General features: G+C 38.5%; 1 pseudogene; it reads right to left on the bottom strand.

The window, feature by feature from the left end:
• Positions 1-502: 502 nt before the first annotated feature.
• LOC130577789 (uncharacterized) lies at positions 503-4,878 on the bottom strand (annotated as a pseudogene).
• Between the last annotated feature and the right edge of the window lie 10,386 nt (positions 4,879-15,264).

Consider the following 15,264-nt stretch of genomic DNA (forward strand, 5'->3'; position numbering starts at 1 on the left):
TCTGTAGGACTAACAATAGATTAGATCTCAAGCACTGTTGGGGATAGTGGAAAAGGGAAATTGTTGTGGCTAAGCTACTATACTCTAAAAAGCTTTCATTTTCCTTTTGGCAGTGATTACTGTGGCTGGATCATATTATGGAAGCACAGTTTCTGTTAATTAGAGTGAGCTATATTTTTTTTCAGAGCGAAGAGTGTTCTGTTGGAAAATATCGATTAAAAAACCACCATGATACTATAAGCAGGATTTTCTCTCACACTGCAGGACTGCCTACATTCCCAAGCTTTCTGCATCAGCAGTGCAGGATGCACCTGCCCTGTATCCTTCTTCAAGCTGGGAAACCACTTAAAGTCAAGGACAATGTCATGCCTGTGCTGCCAGGACCCCTGAAGTACCCTTCTCTAATTCATTGCTAGAATTACAGAWTCATTACATTGGAAAAGACCATTAAGAGAGACCAACTGGTAACTCAGCACTGCCAAGACCACCACTAAGCCATGTCCCTAAGTGCCACATCTGTACATCTTTTAAATGTCTCCAGGGATGGGAACTCTAGCATTTCCCTGGGTAGCCTGTTCCAGGGCTTGACAACCCTTTCCATGAAGAAATTTTTGCCCAATATCCAATCTAAACTTACCATGGCACAGCTTGGGGACATTTCCTCTTGTCTTGTCACTGGTTGATAGGGAGAAGACACCAACCTCTGCCTTGTTACAACCTTATTTCAGGAGATTGTAGAGAATGATGGGGTCTCCCCTCAGCCTCCTTTTCCCCAGCTCCCTCAGCCGCTGCTCACAGCACTTGTGCTCCAGACCCCTCCCCAGCTCCATTGCCCTTCTCTGGACATGCTCCAGCTCCTCAGTGTCTTTTTTGTTGTCAGGGATCCAGAACTGGACAGAGATTTGAGGTGTGGCCTCACCAGTGCCAAGTACAGAGGGGCTGCCCTGGTCCTGCTGGCCACGCTATTGCTGATACAGGCCAGGATGCCACTGGCTTTCTTGACCACCAGGACACACTCTGGCTCATGTTTATCCTGCTGCTGAYCAGAACCTCCAGGTTTCCCAATGGGCAGCTTTTTGGCCACTCTGTCCCCAGCCTGTAGCAGTGAGCAGAGCTGTTGTGACCCAAGTGCAGGACCCAGCACTTGGCCTTGTTGAATCTCCTACCATTGGCCTTTCCTATCGATTCTGCCTGTCCAAATCCCACCCTAGAGCAGAGGGATCCTAAAGTCAAGCAAGGCAGCAGTGCTTTTTTCCTGTGACCCCTGGGAATTAAGGCTCCCTGAGTCACCACAGAGCATGTCCAACTAGGGCCACTGAGCTGGAGGCTAAGCAATGGATTGATTACCATCATTGATCAGKCACCTGATAATTCTCGGGTGTCCATGTAGTCATCATTTAGGTCAGGAATGAGCTGATTTTCCTTGTTGCTTCATTGTCACCCTCAAGATAATCACTTTCTTTTCTTATAGGGTTTTACATCTTCCCATGTCAGTAGTTTTCTTCTTGAATCCTTTAATTCCCACAATTCTCTCTGTGCTTTGCTTCCAATACTTTATTTGGCTTTACCTTGGACTTTCTCACATTGTWACAGTGATTGGATCTGCAGAACCAAGTCAGGGACACACAAACTTGCACCAAACTTAGATCACAGACCACAGAACTCCTTCATAGGAGTAGCAAGACATTATTTTTTGAAGCATTTGGCCTCTCTTGCACTGAGTGATTTCTGTATGCATTATACTTGTTGACATTTTCTTAGCATGCCTTTCTGGAGGAAAAAAAAAAAAAAAAAAAAAAAAGACTGTTTCCCCCGCTCCGTTATGAAGTAAAAAATACACAAACTTGAGGAAAGTGCTTTGCTTTTTGCTTCACAACTAGTGTCACAGTAAGGTTAATACTTAGGAGCTGGTAGAAGCATTTTGCTTTTCACAGTGGTTGGTTCCAAATAGAAATGAAAGAACAAATGCCAGGATTTCTGGCCCTGAAATTTCATGAGTAGACCTTGAGTCAGTATGCTAACAGGACTCTCAGATCTTTATAAATTGTACTCTCCTGTTTTGTACTCTCTTTTTCCTGAAGGAACTAAGAAAGAGATTAGGCTGAAAAATATTTCAATAAAGAGCTTATGGCAGAAGCACCAAACTCCTACCACTGACATATCCATTACAGCCTATGACTTAAGACCAACTCGACATTTATTATGTTTGTCTTTGTGAGCTGTTTCTGTGACTGACATTGCAGGAAAGCATGTTATTATTAATCAGAAGACAGAAATGTAGATTAATCTGTTTAATGGTAGCACAAAAAGGTTTCCTTGGGCTGATTGAAGCCATATGAATAAGAGAAGAGCACTTTGATAAATGACTCTTAAACAGTTGCTGTTAGGTTTAGTATTTTAGAAACATGGATACAGTGATTAGCAAGGGATCTGCACAGCTTTAGAATGCAGTTGACTGTGCAATCAAATGGCATGACTGTGTCTCATGCAGCTTTAACTTTTGCTGTATGTATATTAGTAATGGTGAAAATATCTTAAGGACTGGTTTGGGCASTACATAGAGTTACACCAGTTAGTCCCAGGAAGCTAAGTCCACCATGGTCTCATACTGCTACCGGATTTCTGTGGTTATAGGACCTAAGTGGTGTAAATCTGTCTCTGATACATCACGTGCTACGATCACATCTTTGGATTTCAATTTCATTTGAAGAATGTTGATTAAAATCTTCATAAATGCATGAATGTGTATAATCTCATCCTGTTATCTTAATCATAAAATTGTTCTGAGGGTGGATTAAATATAAAACCTGCCTTGCATGGTGTTTTACGGTCACGGTAAAGCAATGTGCTGCTTGTATTCTACTTCTCACTATAATGCCATATAAGATATTTCTGCTATTATAGTAGGGGACATAATAAACAGCAAAAATCAATTGAGGGGGAGGGGGAGTTRGCTGCTGTTCCCAGGTGGGAGCATGCTCTGAAATCAGAAGATTACAGCCATGTAGGTAGTGAGATGATGAAACTATCGGTGTTGAATCACAGCCTTGCCGTTCGCTTTCCACAAGGCACTGAGCACAAAGCCAGTAATACACTCTCCAAGAGGTAACTAAAGATTCTTCTCACAAACTCTGCTATCAAAAAAACAATTTGTCTGACTGTGTATGCTTGGAAAATAAAATGATCCTGAGTGTTGGAGTAGCAGTACTGCTTCTAGTAGTTTGGTTAGGAATACTCTAGGGACTTTAGTTCTTTCTTTAGCATCTGTGTAGCCTTAGTCTGAACAAGTTTGCCTTGGCCTCAGCTTCAGTAACTTATTACTGAAATCTTCCCAAGGACAACAGGGTCAGGGCTTCTTGTAAATTAATGTTCCCTGTGGGACCTGTAATGAAGAGACTGTTAACTAATTATCAGTCTGCTTGGAAGGCATTCATTTTTTAATTGACCTCGAAGAATTCAAGGAACAAAAMGAATCTGAGCAAAGATGATTTGAGTGCAAGGCAAACAAATGAGTCAGTTGATTTCTTGGGCTAGTTGCACAGGTTTATTGGAGTCCACCAGACATAAAAGATTTTCAAGTTCAATAATCCTTTGATTAAAATTAGAAGAGTTGTGTCTGATGGCACGATCTGTGTGTTACAGACAGGTTTCCCTCCCTTCCTCCAGCTGTCATTTTCTGTGCAAATATTGCTCCTGTCGTCACTTGTCAGGCCAATATTACAATGGAATTAATTTAAAACATAATCTGTTTCCTTTTACTTTGAGTAGGAAAGTTCAATCTGCGACTTGAATGTCAGGTGCAGTTTTACAGAGGCTGCTTGCAGGGCTGTTCTACCCCACAGAGAAGATAATTACAAAGTCAGAAGCAGCCCTAGGACTTTTCGGTTAGAGAGCAGGGTTTTGTCCAACAAAATGATATTTTAATTTTTGCTATTTGAATATTGCCTGAAATGCTAAAACTCATGTTTCTAATTTATTTTTAACTGCTAAAAAAGTTAATGCAGCAAACATGATAGTGCTGCTTTGGTTTTATTTCAAACTAAAGTTGATCGTCAGTCAAATTCTTCTACAGCACTGTTTTCTCTTCGCATATGACTGACCGAGTGGCAAAAGTGTATTGAAGGAGAATAGCTTTCTCTAATACAAAATTAATAATGTGATCATTAAGAGTTTCCCATGCTCCTGATTTCACCAGAGAACTTAAACTGAAAATTTCAAAAAAGTAGGTATTTAGAAACATCATCACCAATGATGAAAATTATCCAAATCTCAAAATGGAGCCAAGGGTTAAAGCTATATGAGATTTTTCTTTTAACTCTATTCATCATGGTTTCTAAATAATCTTTTTCAATAATAAAAAATACAGAAAACTGGGTGAAGAAAGTTAATTGAGAAACAGAAGTCCAGCAGTTCCAGTCCTTTGTAATTCTGAGAGGTAGGAAATCCTGAAGTACCTAACTGCAGAACCACAGAAGAGCCCATTTTGAAAGGAGAGCTGACAAATCCTCTGGTCTCAAGCACTCTGGTAAAGGGGGCCAAGATGGGGTTAACTAACACCCTGTCCAATAGAATCTTGAAAACCTCCAGCAATAAGGCACCCACCATGTCCCTGGGGAGGACGTGTGACTGATTGTTCTCACTTTAAGAAATTCCTTCCTTATGCCRAGATGAATCTTCTCCTCTTGCAATTTGTATCTTTTGCCCCTTGTCTTCTCCATGTGGCTCTTTATGAAGAGAGAGCCTCCATCCTCSTTGTAGCTGCCCTTTAGGTACTGTAATAGTGTGATTGGATTCCTCCTGAGSCTTCACTTTCTCCATGGAGAAACACTTGACTCTCAGYTTTTYCTCACAMGGCAGATTCTCCAGTCTTTTGACCATCTTCACGATGCTCCGTCAGACTCTCTCCAGTCTGTCTGCATCCTCCTTGAATTGTGGGGACCAGAATGGGGCACAGTGCTCCAGGGGCAGCCTGACAAGCACTGAGTGTAGTGGGATGAACATGTCTGTACCTCTGCTTATAATGCCYCTGGGGATGCAGCCCAGAACCAGATTTACTTTTGCTGCTGCTGCTGTTGGCTCATGGTGTCCTGGTGTCCAGCAGGAGCCCCCATCCTTTTCAGCAAGACAGCTCCCTGTCCACACAGGTGTTGATGTGTACTGGGCTCTCTGGCTGTTCTGCTCCAGGTGCAGGACTTCATACTTGTCTTTGTAAAGTTCATACTGTTAATAAATTACAATTTTCTCYACAAGTGGCTGAGTATGAGCCGGTCTGAAGCAAGTATTTCTAATTTTAAAGAGCACAGCTAATGACAAAGCCARATCATATTAATCTAATCTGCAGATGAAGAACTGAGCTATCTTCTCTTCTTTCAGGCTCTGTTGATGTATACAAGGTCAAGTTTGAAAGCACACCTTGAATTTACCAATTTTATTTATTTTTATTCATTGCTGGCTTTATGAAGTAGGGTGGTGACTATGTTTATATCCTCCCCAGTCATACAGTTAGCCCTACCATTCTGTGAACAGACCAATATCAGGGTTTTAAGTTTATGATCAGGATAGAAACTATAAAATTTTGACTGCCTGAGAAATAATTGCTTCCAAAATTGCTAAACTTGCAACATGACCCATAAAAAAATTCTGCCTGATGTTAAATATGTTATGTGATAATGCTTCCATTTTTAATAATGTAACCAAGGCTTGCATCAGATGTTCAGGAAATCTGGTGGCTAAATTGTTAAGGGTAATGTTATATTCCATAGGGTTTGCTGATCCTTCAGACTGTATCTTCGAGTAGTTATCACGCTCAAATCAGTTCCGGCATTTTGATACGCAGTAAAAGCATTTATTCATCTTGAGAGCTGTAAGTTGCGATTTTCGAAAGACTTCTGAGTTTTGTAGCATGTTTTAAGGACACCAAAGAGCAATACATCTGAATATAAAACAAGTGCTTTATAAATTGCTTTATCACACTTCAAAGCAGCATGCTAGCAGGATTGCCAAATTCAACTGCAAAACTTGCCAGTTTGGATCATGTGAAGGCAGGTGTGAGATTACAGCTGTAATAAAACTGAAATTGAATACTGGTAGCTGAATTTGTAGTAGGCAATTGATTTGATTTATATAACATAAGCCACATGAGGAGAGATATGTAGGTCAGCATCTTCAGCTGGAAACGGTGTATAGAAGAGTTGTGCTAGGTCGCTGGGAATATTGAGTTAATGGCTGTTCATCCTGGCAGAATGCTGGTGCAGTGTAACTACATTCATGTCAAACTTGTTTGGGGAGGCACCATTTGCAACAAGGAAAGTCTAGTCAGTTATAACCAAGGCCGTTTGTGCCATAAAAATTGTTGCTAAAATTAGCGTAAGAACCTAGACCATATGGAGTTTCCCAGGGCAAGAACTGGTACATTAGTTATGAGCACATTTTCAGCCTGCAAAATACTTGAGGTGTGTAAATACACAAATTAGTGATTAAACTCCTTCTACGGTAATAGAACAATGTTTTACAAAATGCAAATAGTAAATGATCCAGTTCAAGAAATCAGAGGATGCACAATCAAATTATCCTGCAGAATTATTTCTAATCCAAACAGCCTGTTAGGTCACAGATTTGCACAAAAGAAGAAAAAAATCCAAAATAAAGCACACACCCCTTAATTAAAAAAATCCAACCTAACAAAAAGAAAAAAAAAACCCACAAAAAAACCCCAACAAAAAAAAAACCCTATTTTTTTTTAAACAAGGAATGAAATGGTGACCTGACAATTCTAGCATTAGTTGGAGGTTTGATAAGAACAAGCATAAAATGAGAATCATGTTTTTAAAAAGAAAAATAGGATTAAGCATAAAGAAATTACTTCGTCAGAGAGTTTCCATTTGYCATTCCCAGGAAAGCACATGAGTTTTTGTCCACGTTCAGAATTTCTGGAAACTGCAGCCATTCATGGTCAATATAAATGCTGCAGGGCTTATGAGCTAAAATTTCTAAGAGCTTCATTTTTACAAAATCAACTTGAATATTTTAGGCATACAAAGACTCTGTTGGTGTGGACCAATGGAAAATGCTTTTTCTTTTGCTCTGTCTGCAGTCTGACCTGATCCTCCAGTGCAAGAAAGAGAAGGAAACAAAAATCTTGRAACAGAATATGAAGAGTAGCACAGGGTTTCCATTATTATTTCTTTCTACACAAATGCAGGGAGTATGTGCAGGGTCAGGGAGGAGAGAAAAACTAGAAATGTGTTTTGAAAAAAGTTCATTTTTGTACAGCAAAGTTTCTGTGATGGTGGTGGGTGGCTGGTATAGATGACTTAGGAAGGCATTGTTGGGAGAAAATGGCAATGAGTTTATGTAGAAGTTGTGAGTACTTCTGATAAATGTGAGTTTCAGATTTCTGTGGTTTTCAGATTTCTGTGAGTTTCAGAACCTCCTGAATGAAGGAATAACCTATGAAGTAAAAGGAAGAAACTTAGTGAAAGTACATGTATAAGAAAACARTGCAGTAGGAATCTGAATGAGTGTGTAGCAGCCAAAGTGAGAAACAATTTTTGTAGAAAAGCAGAACTAAGACTCCAAATAAATAAGAAAAATTACTATTTCTGAAAAAATTACTGTTCAATAGGCTTTGATTTGTCATAATACTCAGCATAATATAGTGTCTTAAAAAATTTAGACCCATGACTGTTACTTACGAAGCACAGTGCCTTGAAGATTACCATTAGTTCAGCTTATAGCCTGACAGTTCTGAAAATCAGAGCCAGACAGAAAAGAATAAGAACCTCTGATGAAGAGAGGAAAGAAARGGGAATTTTATAAAAAATCTTGGTTGTGATGGCACTAAAGGWCATTATAATAATAGAAACCATAAACCATCACTCTGACTGAGACTGGGAACGAAGGTATTTTCAATAAAGAAAAAAAAACAACTTGGATTTATCAAGGAAAGGGGGATGCAGACATTATGGATGGGATATATTTTTATTTAATCAAGCATACAGCACTTCTTCTAATGACACAATATTTCAGCTTTACTTGTCTTTCTGACATCTAATAAAAACTCACATTACTGTTACTAAAATAACCTTTATTGTTTCTTATTATGGTACCTCCCTTACCTGTTGAATAGTTGCAGTTTAATGTGACAGAGATGTAGAGGGTAAGRCAAACATTAGTTTGCCACTATCTTTTATGTTTGACAGCAGCTGGCTCACCAGTCTCTGTATGTGTTGTTTATGGCTTAGATGTGTGACTTTGAGGATGGAGAGGAATTAATTTCTTGCATTGGGAGGGTGTAGCAGACATGGGAAGCAATCCTTACAATATTTTGATGGTCATGGGGTATCTTTTTTTTCACGTTTATACAAAGTTTTATATCGCGGTGCATTTGGACATGACTTGTAGGTGGTACTGCCAAACAGTAAATGAAAATCATGAAATGATCCTTTCTGAAGATGTATGGTTGTGAGCTTTTAAAAAGTCTTGAGACTGCTAAAAGAAACCTCATGTCATTGGAGTTCATATATTATGAGCTCTTGCATAATAAAAAAAAAAAAAAAAAAAAAAAAAGAATTAGGATGGGGGTGAGGAGTCAGGGTTGATGAATGACTAAATTTCAAATTAAAAGACATCACTTGAGAACTGAAACATAAATTGGAATAAGGTGAGGGCAAACTCAAGACAGTGTTTATTCTAAGCATGTGCAAACCTCTTTTTGATGCTGTCTTCAAAATGATGCAGCAGCTAAATGTATTATACCCCTGGGAAGCATAAAACTTAGGSCCTGGTTCTCCTCACTACATAATAAGAATGGTGAAAAGCAGCCTTAAAGTAGGTATAAATTGCATTTAAGTCTTCTTTATGGCTCAGCAGTGGTAGAAAGGAGCCTCAGTATAAATGAGAATCAGGTCCCCAGTATTTATTTAACCCTTGGGCTTTGTATATCATTTTATTTGCACCTTTAAGAGATTTGCAGAGGGATTTTTAATCAGGATTCAGTGTACAGAAAGCTAAATGTTTTCATTGCCTTACAAGTAACTTTARTCATACAGGCAGATCATTCTCTTTATTTCTCAAGAGGAAATGCTAGAATTTTCTGCCTTTGTRCAAACCAAGCTAAATGTTTCTGACACCCTTAGTACAGTGTCAATTGGAAATTCACGTTTCATGTAATAACAGACCATTTTAATTTCATGAGCTGAAGAATTGGTTTCCACTTGCAAATTGTACTGAAGAAAGCAATATTGTCAGAAGAACTGGCAGAGTGCTTCAAGAGATAAATCTATTGAATTAAATAAGAGGCTTTCATTACCTTTTACATTGCATTTCCGTATAACATAAGCATTAATTAAACTCTTCATTTCTTTCTCCCATTCAGCAGAGCACTTGCTCAGTGTGGCAAGAAATGCTGCCCAAGAAAACATGTGACACCCAAATACAGTCATTAAAATACTCTTAAGCAGAAAGGAAGGAAGGGGACAAGGCAAGAATGTTTTGGTGTACTTGACAAGTGGGACTTGTCTTACAGAAATGCATTATTTCTTTTCTTCAYGTTTTGACAGCAAATGCATCATTTCAGTTTTCCAGTTTTCGACAGCTCCARTGACTTGTAACAGGTCATCTCACTAGGTATTTCTCCAGGCAATTTGAATACAAACAGAAAGCAAGCAATTGTTTCTCAAATTTTAAGTATGTTTCAGTAAATGTGGAAGGCTTCTTCAGCATGGGAAAATACTTTGGTGTGAGAAAGTTTTACATGTTGAAGTATCAAAAACAACTCTGATAAGTGTGTCTCCTTTCCCCTCTGAGGAATACCCAGCTATAGCAAAATTGTTGATACAAATTGAAAATGTTCCCTGTCAAGTAGCCAAGCCTGAAAGAGCTCCTTGGGTAGCCCACCCAAACTGAAAAGCCATCAGGTTCTGTCTGTATTTACATATTTCTAATTCCTTTTTTCCTTGTGATTCCAGGGGAACATTTGAGAATCTGCCCTCAGGAATATACATGCTGCACCTCAGAAATGGAGGATAAGTTAAGCCAACAGAGCAAACTGGAGTTTGAAAACTTAGTGGAGGAGACAAGTCACTTTGTACGCACGACTTTCGTATCYCGGCACAAGAAGTTTGACGGTAGGCTGTATATAATTTACTTATTTTCAAGGTTATGGGATTTAAAAGGCAGTTATCCATAATAAATTCCAATGTTCTTTTCTTTAAAATTAGATATCACATTTGCAGTTGTCAGTTTGGCTAAGATAAGGGTTAATATACAGCTGGTATGCTTATCAGCCTTGTGAGTATTGCCTTTAATTACAATGACATCAAGAATCAGACTGTTAAGTGCCTGCAGGCTTGGCTAATGTTGAAAAMAGAGATTAGATATGCATAGAGAGGTTTATAATTTTTGTCTCCTAGTTTCAAATGCAAAATTTAGGTTTGTAATTATGTTCACTGTTGCAAGATGAACTGTGGATCTCCCATGATTTTTGTTATTGCAGAGCGGTATTTGTGTAGTGTGCCTTTTTATAGCCTTAAGGCTGTTGTTTTTTTCCTGCATGATTTTCTTGTGATGTACAGAGGTTCTAAGAGGGCATTTGGCTTCCAAGCACTAAGGCCTCAGGTTGCATTTGAGAGGGATTATCATACARACCACTTAAGCAGTATTGAACACATCTTTTCTACCTAGGAAGAACTGTCAAGAACAATTTGGGGGTTTTATTTCCTTGTCATCAGCATATATAAGATCTTTATAAGATCAAACTTGAGGTGTCACAATTTGCTAAGTGTTTGTCTTTGAAAAAGAACATATTTTCAAGTCATAGTTTTATCTAAATATGAAATCTGTGTTGAAAGTGTCACCCTGAGCATTTCTTTGTATGTTAAGTTGAAAAGGGTCTGGCATTAAGAGGTGTAAATCAGCATTGCAGAGAGGATTGCAGAGCTGCATGCAGGTGGAAAGTCTGCAAACAGGTAGTGTAAAGCTGGCTAACCCCAGGTAATGGATCATATGCAGATGTTTAGGAGAAGGTGGAAATGTTATCTCTCAAGTTGGAAGCTTACTTCAAAACTCTTAGGTCAAGTTCAGAAAGAAGTGCAGRTGTCTCTAATTCCTTAGGGTAATTCTGTATTATTATCCAATTCAAGATTTATTTTTTTTTCTAATATTGATTCACTCAATATGACACAGAAGAAAAAAATAAATATAAAAAAAGGGAATGGAAAATATGTAATTTGAAGATGAGCTGGAGGAAAGTCCCCAGCAGCAGATCAGATGATTATGAAATTTAGAGAGTGTCCTTGGCAGYTGGGGATGATTGTGCACTGCTCTGAATTGTGATGACTTCCCTTTTTAATGTGAAATTGGATTTTTTTGTGTAGTAGTTTTTCAAAAATTTAATTGATTGATCTTCAAAGGATCTAAGAAAAAAATCCAGAAGTTGTGTGTAGTATTACAAGATGCATGCAAGCAGAACAGACATTTCAAACCATCTATGGCATGTACAGGGCTTTTATTTTCTATAAGGAAACCGGGGTGATTGCTGGTGTTCARTGACCATGCAGTGCACTGAAAACACTGGGCTCATTGACCACAGAGCTCACATAGCACTTTGCTAATTCCTTGGCAACTTTGGGCCTTTCTGTATTGCATTGAACTTAAGGACATTATGGCTTGCCCAGCAATCTGAATTTCTGTGTCTTAATGCTGATGGTAAGGTATAGCTGAAAAGTTCATGGTTGGTTGTAAATGCTCCACTCTGGGATCTGCTCCACAGAAACTTGGAATGAAAGAATAAGTGGTTTCTTCTCTCTTATTGTTGCTGTTTTAAAGGGAGATAAGTCACATCAGAGAGCATTTGAACTTCGTGGATGCTTTCAGGATTTCGACACTATTCTACAGCTATTCAAAATTTGTTCGCTTGTGCGGGAAAAGTGCTTCTTTCTAGAAGGGAAAATACATTAATGGAAAAATATATTCACTTAATAGACTTTCAGTGCAAAATCAGCTAGATTTCTTGCAGTTTTAAATAGGATGATGTTTTTCAATATAAAGCAATATTAAAATTGATACCTGAGGTCTGTATTTTAACTGTTCAAGTATTATACATTTTTGTTGTTTTTAAATTTGGTGCTGTGGTTGCACAAAGGAATTTTGACACCTGATTCTGCTATTTAATGCTAGTGCACCACAAATAACAAAACAGATCAGCCAATTGTGAGGATTTTATGGGAGTTTTGCAAAGTACCTGTGTTTGTCAAGAGCAGCGTATGTAAGCAATAAAAGAATATATGAATATCTAAGTAATGTTGAGATAGATATCAGCATTGCTCCCTTGTGGAGTTAATTTAAACTAGAGTTGATGCCAAGCTCTTTTTCATTCAGACATTCATGTAATTTTGAGAACTCTTGAAAGAACATCAAAGGGATATCTTGTAGTTTTGGAGGGGATTTTTTTTTATGCCGTCCTAGACATCTCAGGGTAATGCTACATTTTGCAACGTAAGAATTTTTAGATGTATGTGACCTCTGTTGAATTTTGATCTGACCTGCATAAGTCTTGTCTTTCTTATTTTGTTTTCTGCCCCACAACCATACACTTAAGCATAGATAGAATGATATGATTTCCATTTTGAGAGGCAACTTGAGATCTGTTCTTCTTTTCAAGATTTTTTCCCAGGTTCTATTCATGATGTAATCCAAAGGGAAATTCAGTCTGCTGTAACTTGAACATTGTTTTTTTAGCCTATGATGAGACAAATGTTCTTACACAGAATCATGGAATACAAGCATAGCTGAGATATGATGGAGTGGACTAGTCAACCTTCCTGCTCCAAGCAGGCTCAGCCATCACAGGTCACCCAAAATCATGTGCAGCAACATTTTTAATATCTCCGTGGATAGAGACTGCACAGTATCTTTGGGCAGCTTGTGCCAGTGTTTGACCATCCTCACAATAAAGAAGTGTTTCCTYGTGTTTATATGGAATTTCCTGATTTGTTCTGTTTTGTTTGTCTCCATKTGTATCCATTGCTTCTTGTCCTATCACTGGGCCATATATCCCCCKAGACAGTCATGCACATTGATGAGATTTTTCATCAATGAGCCTTTTCTTCTCCAGGCTGAGCAATCCCAGCCCTCTGTGCTTCTGCTTCTAGCATAGATAGTCCAGTCCCCTCATCGTCTTACTGTCCCTTGCTGGGATTGCACCAGTGTGTCCATATCTCTCTTGCACTGGGGAGTGCAGACCTGGACCTAACTCTCCACGTGTGGCCTCATCAATGCTGAGCTGAGACAAAGGTTCCCTTCCCTCAGCCTGCTGGCAGTGCTCCTACATAATTTCTATGTYAGTTTTATATTTCATTTCACCTGARGTGCACTGCTTCCAAATCTCTACAAGAACTATATTTCTGTAATAACTAGAAGCGATAGAAACTAAAGATGAAATTTGTAACAGTGAACTTTAGAAATTACTAAGCGGTTTGAAACCAGCTATGATCAGTAAAAATTATACCTTTCTTTTAACTGCCAATCAGTTCTTGCATCCTAAAGCCCTTTGTAATCTTTCATTTCTTATTCATTTATACTCCACATTTCTAAAGGGCTGTCACTGTATTGGGACTTTCAACTGCTCCATTCTTCTAGACTCATTAATTCCTCACTGTATTTGAGGTTCAATGATACGTCAGAACCAAAAGTCTGACAATAGAATTTTTCATTTAATTTTCATGTTCTAGACAAGTGGTGTGCATTGGCATAAGTCACTGCACAACATAATGCCAGCTGCCAGTTGTTTCTTGGCTGAACTTTATGTGCAGATGTTTACATCTGTATTGCCACCATCTGCATGTTTGTCATTGCACTGACATACTGGATGGTCATTTCAAGCAAAGTCAGTATCTGGAATAGGTGCATGATGAGAATCTTCTCCTAAGAATCTTTCCAAATAAATAAAGTCTTGAAATGAGAAAAGTTCTGGTGAAAGAAAAAATACTTGATAGTCCCAGCAAAGAGTGTTTTGGCACAGCTTTAACAGGGAYCTGTTTTAGCAACAGGGCACAGAGACCCTTCCAGACACAAGGCAAAGGAACAAAATGCTTTTCCAGAAGATAGGAAAGACGCAGGAAGTGAAAAATTCCAGCAGTTATATTTTTTTCTTTTACCTCAAGACTTCGTGTAAGACTAACCCATATAAGCAGACATGTAATGATCAGCTGTTTCCTATTCCTAACAACAATCATTCTCCAGTTCTTGGACCTCAACTGTATACCTCAAAGCAGCTTAAAATATATTATGCTCCCAGTGTAGCTGTAATAGTATCATCTTATTATCACCAATTCCCTTGCATAGTGACATTGCTGAGCAGCTGTTTCACACACAAGCCAATTTCTTTTAAGTATTGCTCCATCAGCAGCTGAAACCAGCCTGGCCGGAAGGCTTTGTCATGAATGTTAATGAGGAGACAAGTAGCTGTTCAGTGACATTTTCTCACTAATCCTTTGAATAAGTATAGGAAAAAATATAACAAAGAGYTTTAATTTAAGCTAAATAGATCTGAACCTGATAAAAGACACACTGTCTCTTCATTCTCATTAAAAATTACAGTAGCAGTCTTAGCAGTGGTGTTAAAAGTGAGGRAATGTCTTAAGAATAGCTATGGTGAACTTGAATGGATATGGATAGSCTTCAGTGGAATGTGTGAAGCATGATGCCTTGTAAGGAAAATAACCTGAGTAGCCTGAAAACCAATCTGCAGCTGCACTGATCTATCATAGAGTGTCATCATTCCCCATGCTCCTTTTTCTACAGTCTAAGGAGAGCARTGATCCATACCCATTAGTGCTGCTCATATATATCTTACAGTCATTACCAGCAGTAGAGGTGTAAATTACAGGGCAGCAAGGAAAGTTTCAAAAATGATCTCCCAAAATAATATCTATAAGAAGAGCTAACATCCCAGACACCCTGYATTCACTTTTCTTGCACACTTAATGAAAGAACTTGGAGAAAAATAGCAGATTTGAATCTTTCCTTGATACTAGAGGTGACAAAAATATGTTTTGTGAAGCAGGTTTCCAACGAAGTAAGAACTTTTCAATGAGATGAACTGTTATAGCCAGGTGTAAGTGTCTCATTAAACTTGGTAAAAAAGAAGGCGTAAAAAGTGAACTAAGGGAGGTGCTTGAAGTTGAAATGCACTGAAGCTCAGCTGCATGGCCAGTGTAAGTSTCCTGCCCTCTGCTTGCTCTTCCTTCTACTCTTGCTGCCCAG

This window comes from Malurus melanocephalus, unplaced genomic scaffold, assembly GCF_030028575.1.
Source record: "Malurus melanocephalus ecotype Western Australia unplaced genomic scaffold, MMel_1.1 scaffold_195, whole genome shotgun sequence".
Classification (NCBI taxonomy): Eukaryota; Metazoa; Chordata; class Aves; order Passeriformes; family Maluridae; genus Malurus; species Malurus melanocephalus.